This window comes from Vicia villosa, linkage group LG3 (genome assembly GCF_029867415.1).
Source record: "Vicia villosa cultivar HV-30 ecotype Madison, WI linkage group LG3, Vvil1.0, whole genome shotgun sequence".
Lineage (NCBI taxonomy): Eukaryota > Viridiplantae > Streptophyta > Magnoliopsida > Fabales > Fabaceae > Vicia > Vicia villosa.
In genome coordinates, this window is record NC_081182.1 from 57,059,202 (window position 1) to 57,068,165 (window position 8,964).

The window sequence follows — 8,964 nt, forward strand, 5'->3', positions numbered from 1 at the left end:
AACTTCAGTTATGATTAAAATATCCTGTTACCATCAAGGGTATCCATTTAATCCAGGAATTTCAGTACAGATTACTGGTGCTGACCCAGGATTTGTTTAGCATTGTAACTATATGCTAATGTGTGTGGTTTTTGTTGGTTACTTATAAACCTTGCTTTTTCATATTATGGCTAAAAAGGGGGAGTAATATTGTGTGTGAGTTTACACTAACCACTAACACTGATTTCAGGGAGAGAAATTTATTTTTTTCCCTATCTAGTGTGTTGCTGATAAGTTGGTGTTGTTGAGGAGGAATTCCTGGGTTTTCCTTACCAGGTTTGAAGAAGAACTTGATTAGCATGTGTGCAGGATGTTAGGACAGAATGTCTCGACATCATGTTGAGTATGGTTGAGAATCTCTTATCTCAACACGTGTGTGCAGATTCCACTCCACTGACTACTAACATGTCTTGCATGTTTTTTTACTACATCTCTGATTATGGAAAGTCTGTTGTTTATTTTATACAGGGATGAGAATTGTTTGTGTGTTTGATTTATTTTCAGACTCTAGGTTGTTAAGTTGTTTTAGTCAAAATAAGCCAAAGGGGGAGATGGTTAATTCTCTGTGTTATGATTGACATTATGTTTGGTAAAACTAACGTATGGGAACATGTTGAACAAAGATGTTCTATTCACTTTAACTAAAGAAGACATATCAAGAAAGATGTCCTATGCAAATTTCATTCGACATCGCGTCTGTTATGATTACAGCTAGATCTTTTGAATTCGGTTTATGTACACGTGCATAATATTTTGAAATATTATGCAATCCTATATGGCGCTTGATGTAAGGGATGAGAGATTGTCTCTGTTTCAAGATATTTGATTAGTTACTAAATATGGAGAATATTTGTGAATCTAATGATTGGAGCCCTATCTTCATGGAGAAGATTTTGGAAAATTTTCCGGAGTGCCCTACAACGATTTGAAGCCCAAATCCACTACAAAAGATTGTTATAAATAGCAAGCATCAAACCTATTATTTTGTGTGAACTTATATTGTAGGTTGTGTTAGGGTTTATGCAGTCTTGTCTATTGTGAGCCTCTCTAATATCATCTTGATATAAGAGTTTGGTGTTTTCATTGAGTTGAAAGTTTTGTGTTCATTCATAAGCTTTTAAGCATTGAATGATTGTGTTTTGGAAGTGTGTCTTCTAATATTTGTAATTGATCATCACGACTGTGATTGAGGGGGATTGAGGAGGGCCTCATACCTTGGTGACTCTTAGGTAGAAGTTAGCACGGGTTTGTGATTAAGTGAGAAGTCAATAAACCGGAGGTTGTTTACTTGTGAACCAGAGGTTGTTTGCATAGTAATTTGAATAGATACTATAATAGTGGACTTATCTCTGGCTTGGTAGCCCCCAAAATAGGTATTGTTGATACTGAACTGAGTGAACAATTACATGTGTTTTTTAAAGTTTCTGCACTACACTTTTATACCTTGTCATTGTGTGTTGTTTAGAGATCATTGTCTCGACATCTCTTAGGACATCTGAGATCTAAACACCATAATTTCACGCACCAATCATGATTGACACCCTATAAAGAAAAGTTTGTTGCTGCATGGACTAACCAAGTCACTTATTTAGGAAACACAACTAAAAAAGTTACATTTTATAACCCTGTAAGTTTAATATTACTATCCAAATATTTATCAATTTATTTATTACAACTTTGTCTACTATTACTTTATAGGGTTGAGTCTGCTCATTGGAGACTCAAAAACATGTTGAATACTAGCCAATGATATTTGTGCACATGCTAGGATGCATTCAACACCACGTTGAAGTTGCAAGTTGGTGCATTTAGAGTATCATTTCAAAAAAAATGTTGTCAACATCAAGCATCGATATAAAACTCCATTTTACTTGAGATTGCACGACTTTTTCTCGAGAGAGTGTATACAACAAATTGCAAATGAGTTGAAAAAGGTAAAAAGAGTTGGTACTGAGAAAGATGCATGTGGATGCATTATTATGATAATACATAAGTTACCTTGTGCGTGTGAACTTGCAGGTTTTAAAATACTAGGTTATCATGTTCCATTAAAATCCATTCATGTGTTTTGGAAAAAATCACACATTGAAGAGTATGAAGTTATTGAAGAAGAGAGTGGGACACAATTGAACTTAGATAAAGAATGTGAAAAGTTGAAGAGATATTTCATCACCATGGATATGGTTGTCTAGAGGGCGATAAAAAAAGATGTGTGAACTTACATATTCATGGACAACTTCTTTATGTCCACCACCAGTGAAGTACAATCCAAAAAAGGGAGTTAAGAAGAGTAAAATGGGGGCTAAGAGAGTGGTGTGCATCATGATCTTTCATATCGGGAGTACGTTGATGCCTCGCATGGAAGTCAAACCTCCAAGAAATCATCTAGTAAAGATCCATTAAGTCAATTGACTAGCAAATCTTCAAGTCATTTTTAGTTGTCTCAGTTTCCTATTTTCTTACACGACTACATTGAAGATATTATAGATGTTAAGGCTAATAGAAATTGTGGTTTCTATGTTATTGCAGATTTACTTAAATGTGTTGAAGGTTCATGGTCATTGGTTCGGATGCAACTAGATGGTAAAATCTATCAAAACAATCATTTGTATTTCAATGTGTTCTATGATATAATCTAAGAAGTTAGGAGTTCATTGCAAATCTCTAGCTTTGGTGTTCAACATCCTAAGAAATGGATGATGATTCCTTACACGAGTTACTCTATTGCCTTAAATACAGTGACATATTGGTCTCATGGTCCAGTATCTTTAACATCACTTTCCCACTTGCGTATCTCCATATTTGTTTGCGGGTAGACATAATGTCATTGCAGTTGGTTTTGTTTACAACACTCATTGAGTTAAGCTGAAATTTAAACTCAATTGTCCATTGCCTCCCATCACAGGTCGCTAGAGAGAGAATTATAGTGATGGTGCAAGAGCATGGAAAATAACATATGCGGAATGTATAAGGCATAAGGCATTGGCAAGAAGAAGTAAAGAAGTCAACATAATTTGTATTGTATTGATATTGTTGTATAATTAGGATTGTATTGATATTTTTGTAAGTTATATATTTATGTTATGGTAATTGGATGTTAATTTTTATATAATGCAATGTTACGTTAAGTTAAATTTTCAAGATAAAATAGTCGAAACAACCCAAAATAATGAATTAAGATCATCAGTAACAACTTCATCAGAACTCTTTGCAACAGGTCTCTCACTTAATTTAGTTATGATTTTGCCATCTCATCCAATTCTCTTCACTAAACACAACTAAATAAAACACTTTTGTCATAACAGTTTTTTAAAAATTTCGTCCATACCATTACGCATACCGAACTTTGCTAAATATTGGTCACCAAAATTATAACCATATCGGCGTTTTTAAAATACCTGATGTGTAATATTCTTTTTTATCGGCTTTTTTAAAAATTTGATAAAAATGTAGTGTTTTATATTGAACTTTTTTTATAAAAAAAAAAAGCAGTAAAATAGCATAAAAAAATAATGAATTACACCGAATATTCCTAAAAATCGGGTATAACTCCAAAAATTTGATACCGAGAATTTTAAAATTTTGGTAAATTTGCATATATTATGTGAAAAAACCTGTATTTAAGAAAAATATTTGATAAAAACTCACAAATTGAATAAAAAACACTTCTTAATTTTAAAAATCCGGTATTTTTCACCAAACAAACCAACACTTTGTTTTTAGAAAAAGTCCAAAACATGTTGATTCTAATAATTTAGAGATATTATGGTAACATTGTTGGGTATTTGAGGGTGTTTCAGGTACAAGACATGGGTGCTAGGAAATTTTTTTGGGATTGCTTAAGACACCCTATGAATTGTTACTACACCTTCGTGACAAAACTCAAAATATTCTCGGAGTCTAAAGATATATCTCCGGACGCACCTAAACTCAAACAACTCGCTCGGTTTGATCCAGACTCCAATTCTATAACTATAATTTTTTTTTTTTTTTTATAAAAATGCATTTCTGAAATATCTCTTGGCAGCACCTTACTCCATTTGATTGGCAGCATCTTGCAAAATTGACATATCTCACTAAACATTTATCCTTCTTTAATAGTATATTATATGATTATGTCTCATAAGTTTGCATATTCGTTAATGGATGATTTAAAAAGTTATGGATGATTTAAAATGCAGCTTGTACAAGCAGGCAAAGCTTATTTGAAACAGAGAGACTTAATAATTTAAATTGATACACAAATCAAGTTTCATATTCAAAACCCATTAGAGATTAACTAAATTGATTTTGAGTAATTTTATTATCACTCTATAGAAACAGAAAGAAGAAAAATCATTCTAAAATTAAATTTAGTTGGTTCGAAAATGCATTTTCGAAGACTTTTTAAAAACATACTAGTAAGAAACCCGTGCTATCGCACGGGTCCCGTCTGAATTCACATTACATGTATCAATTATACATTTAAAAAGGTAAATTGTATAGATAAGTAAATAGTTTAAAGATAGAGGTATATCGCAGATACGTTCACATCTACCAGCAAATTCAAATGAGTTAATTCTAAAAATTTATTAAATCTATTTTAGATATTAGTCTATTTTTCCAAACCTAAAATGTATGACAACTCTCCGTCAAATTTTCAATTTATAAATTTTACAAATCTAAAATATAGAACAATACCCGTCAAAAATTTTAATAAATTATGTAACTCATGCAAATTCAATACGAAGATTAAAATCAAACGTATAACCTAATCTTCAATAACAATATTCATAATAGCAAAAAATCATATATAAATTTATTGTAAAATTTTGTAAATAAAAATATAAATTAAAAAAATCAAAAAATATCATCACTTTTATATTAAAACGTAATAAAGGATCAAAACTTTTTAAATTTAAAGTAGACAGACTATTTTCGTCAATCAAATAAAATTGAAGATTAAAATTGAAAAAAAAATGAAAAAATTAACTACCCGTAAGGTCGCGCAATGTCATTCTAAATAAGGATATTAAAATAATTGTTTTATTATCATAATCAAAATATCAAATCACATGTTTATGACTCTATATTGGAAATTTAAAGAATTGCTCATGTTCATTATTGTCCAAAAAAAATCATAATAATTACAATTAATGTATATTATTTTCTACATTTTTATATAAAGACAAAATTTATTTTTGATGTATTGATAAGACTTTATGTTATGTGTACTATAATCAAATAAAAATGATAATATATAATTGTAGAAATGTAAAATTAATAATTTTTCTTTTTCATGACAAAATTATGTATTTTCTATCATAATTGTATCATATTCTTTTATCAAAAATAAATATTTATATCATTTTTTTAGTATAAATGATAATGTTTTATCATAAAAAACACTAATATTTTTTGATAAATTGAACTTTTAACATAAATTATTATATTCTATTATATTTTGAATCATAGTTAATATATTACTAAAATTTTAAAAAGAAAATTTAAATAAATTTAATAATAACAACCACGTAAATTTTGAATACTAAAAATAAAACTATATTCAAAAAATTGTAAATCAGGTTTAATATTAAATTATATTTGCTTTTATTTAACAGATTTGTAACAAAAATAAGTAATATTAAATTAGAAGGAGATAAGTTTTTTTTATATCATGTCATTTATACATGATATGATTTGCCCCGTTCATGATATTTTATAAATAAATTTATAAAAATCATTTTTAATTATTAATCATTTTTAAATAAATTTATAAAAATCATTTTTTATTTCTATATTAATAATTTTTTTTATTATCATTATTTTATCTTGAAAACCGTTAACATATTTTTTCCATAAATATCATTTATCATATTTTTATCATGATTTCCATAAATATCATTTATCATTTTTTTATCATGATTACCCTTATAAAGTTAATTTGAAAAGATTTTATTTTCTTTTAGTAATTTTATAAGTTTAAAAAACATATAATTTTAATTAAGAAATTTTATATAGTATAAAAAATTATAAATGATAGTTTTCTTAGATGTAATTGTAAAAATAGTTAGTGAAGCGTTCTCTTGGGTCTACTTTGGCAAAATTCACTAATTCTTCATTAAAAAAATTATGATTATTTGGATAAAAAATAATAAGATGACACCCGAAAAAAATACATAGAAACGTATGATTTATGGCACTAAATCATCAAAATTAAATTTAAAATAACTATCAATAAATTACTTTAACAATATAGTCCTAAGTCAACCCACCAAAATATTTTTAAAAAATTACAATAAAATATATAAATTAACCCGTTTAAATTAGAATACAAATTTTATTATAAAAAATTTCAACTTTGCATTTTTACTTTGGAACATAAATTACAATATGTAATTTAGTCGCATAAATTAGAATATAAATTAAACTATAATATCAAAATAAAAAAATTGTATAAAATATTTCTTAATTGATAGATCAAAACTATAAGTTTAAAATCCGTTACCGTAAAACTATTTATCATTTACTTAAACTTCTTAAAATAGATGAAGACACAAAATATTTACATTTTCAAACATGTTTAAAAAGATAATATTATTGTCTATGAAAATACAATTAAGCTGAATATGAGCAACACATGGAAAAAAACAGTTAATCTATCGACATAAATATAAAAAAATTAGAAGTTTATTTCATAATATTTCAAATGCAATATGAAACCTAAAAAAAAGATTGACTCTTGAACACACTCAATTCCATTCTTGCAACTATTCTCGATCACTATAATTCCAATGATGGTTTTCATCGGTACAATATATTTCATTCCAATGCTTCTGATTCTAAACTCCATTTTCTATTCAATCATACACAGAGATGCTGCTTGAATCCTTTTTCCGAATATGCAAAGTATCCGACAACATTTTCACCGAAAGACTTCCTACTTCAATCAAAATAATTCATAGTGTTTCTCAAACAATAATAATAGAAACTTGTAATAGGTTATGCACCAGTGCTATGAAATTAACCATCATTAGAAACCAAAAATCATGAAGATCATAAAAATGCATATATCATAAAAATGCAATTGTAAAAGTTTCAGGAAGATGAAACAGTTTAATGGCAAAAGTTATGCTTCAAAATGAACTGTTTCAATTAAATTCAATAGTTTAAAGATGATAATTCAGGAAGATGAAATAGTTGAAATAGAACAATTTATATTTCAGTTGTGATAGTTTAAGGATATTGATTCAATTAAAGAAAGAAAAACCTTTCAAAATGATTCATTCGGAAAAAAAAAAATGAAGACAACATATTTGCAGAAAAATACTCATGTGAATGTATACACAGATGACAAAGGAAATTTCATAGTCAAAGAAGCATTCCCACCTTAATTTAGCTTTTTTTTTCCATAAAAGGCCACCAACCTATTATGAAGATCTGCAGCCAATTACCATGTTTCTTATCATTAAGAATTAAGTTACGACACCGAAGCAATTTAAATATAATATTTAAACAATGAAAAACATGTACCTCTGATTTTGCATCTCCAATTGAAGAATTCAAATACTAATATTAACTGTCAGTGAGTAGATGCAAAATAGAACAATACTGCAACAAATTTTAAACAACAAATGTCAGGGGATATGGAAACGAAAGAGCATACAGAAATTTTAAACTCTCGTACTTTGAACAATAGGTGTAAACCCAATAAATCATCCCGTAGCAAGAATCAACATAAATATATCAACTCAAATAAAGCCAAATCCTGAAACCAAAAAAGTTATATTAGAAAATTGGAAGTGAAAATTGAAAATTATAGAAATGCAGAAGAGTCAGAAGTGGGTCACTGTATGAAAATCAATTCTGATTTGAAATGAAATGGAAAATCAAGGGAGTCCAAAACACAAAAAAGACCCACATAAACTTTCTTGCGACTTTCGTTGTTGCCGGAGCATCCACGACATGTTATGGCTTTGCCGGTGAAGTTGAGTGTTATGGCTTCTGGATCTGGAAACAGAAACAAACACCACAACTATATAAATTAGTATTGGTATGGAAAATCAAAAAAAGAAGAAGAAGAAGAAGGAGGGTTTTCACAGATTGTAAATTTTTTCAACTGGAGGTTGAAGGAAAAAAAATTGGACATTGAGAGGAGGAATGAAAATAAGATGAGAAAGATTAGTTGTTTGTATTCTCTAAACCCTCCCTTTCATATCCCTAGCGTGTAAATAGCGTGTAAATGTGAAAAATTGTTATTAATACTCATTTATTTGTAATTGCTTGGAACATGTAAAGTTAGTCTGGATGATAGCAATAACATAGGTAATGACAGAAAATTTTAATAATGCGTAGAAAAATAAGTTTTCAAGTTTAGGTTTAGGATTTTGAATTTCAAATGGAGTGGAACAATAAAACACAGCTATTGGAAATCCTAATCATCTAATGGAATAATATTATAATTAAAATAAATAAAAATGGTTGGAATAAGTTTGGTGTTGACACCTCAGCGGCATTTATTGTCAAATCAATATAAATCAAGGATTGTCTAATTAGTCCATTTTAACCCTGGAATTAGAACAGTTTAAGCTTATAATCAGAAGGTTAATTATGGTTTTATCAGGTACTTTACATTTTATATATTTATATTGATTTTCAAAATAAATTTAGACATAAAATTAACATATTTTCAAAATAAATTTAGACATAAAATTGGGGTGTGGGTCTAAATCTTTATTGACCCCCCTATGGGGTGACTCCCGCTGAAATTTTCAAGTTGCCCCTGCTTCAGAGATGCATCTCCGACGTATTTTTTTTCTAAATTTTTCCAGACTTCGGAAGTGCACTTCCGAAAACACCAAATAGGGGGTGTTTTCGGAGATGTACTTCCGAAAATACCTATTTCACATTTTTGGGGGTTTTCGGAAGTGCACTTCCGAATTATGC

The 8,964-nt window shown here is 28.6% G+C and overlaps 1 long non-coding RNA gene across 2 annotated transcripts; it reads right to left on the bottom strand.

The window, feature by feature from the left end:
- Positions 1 to 6,692: 6,692 nt before the first annotated feature.
- Positions 6,693 to 8,566, bottom strand: LOC131655825 (uncharacterized). Of its 2 annotated transcripts, none has more exons than XR_009299891.1 (5): positions 7,940 to 8,566; positions 7,706 to 7,786; positions 7,552 to 7,629; positions 7,408 to 7,458; positions 6,693 to 6,961 (listed from the first exon to the last, which is right to left on the bottom strand). It is a non-coding gene; the product is annotated as an uncharacterized LOC131655825 (long non-coding RNA). The 2 variants fall into 2 exon arrangements; XR_009299890.1 differs by having other exon boundaries at positions 6,693 to 6,958; positions 7,940 to 8,562.
- Positions 8,567 to 8,964: the final 398 nt, after the last annotated feature.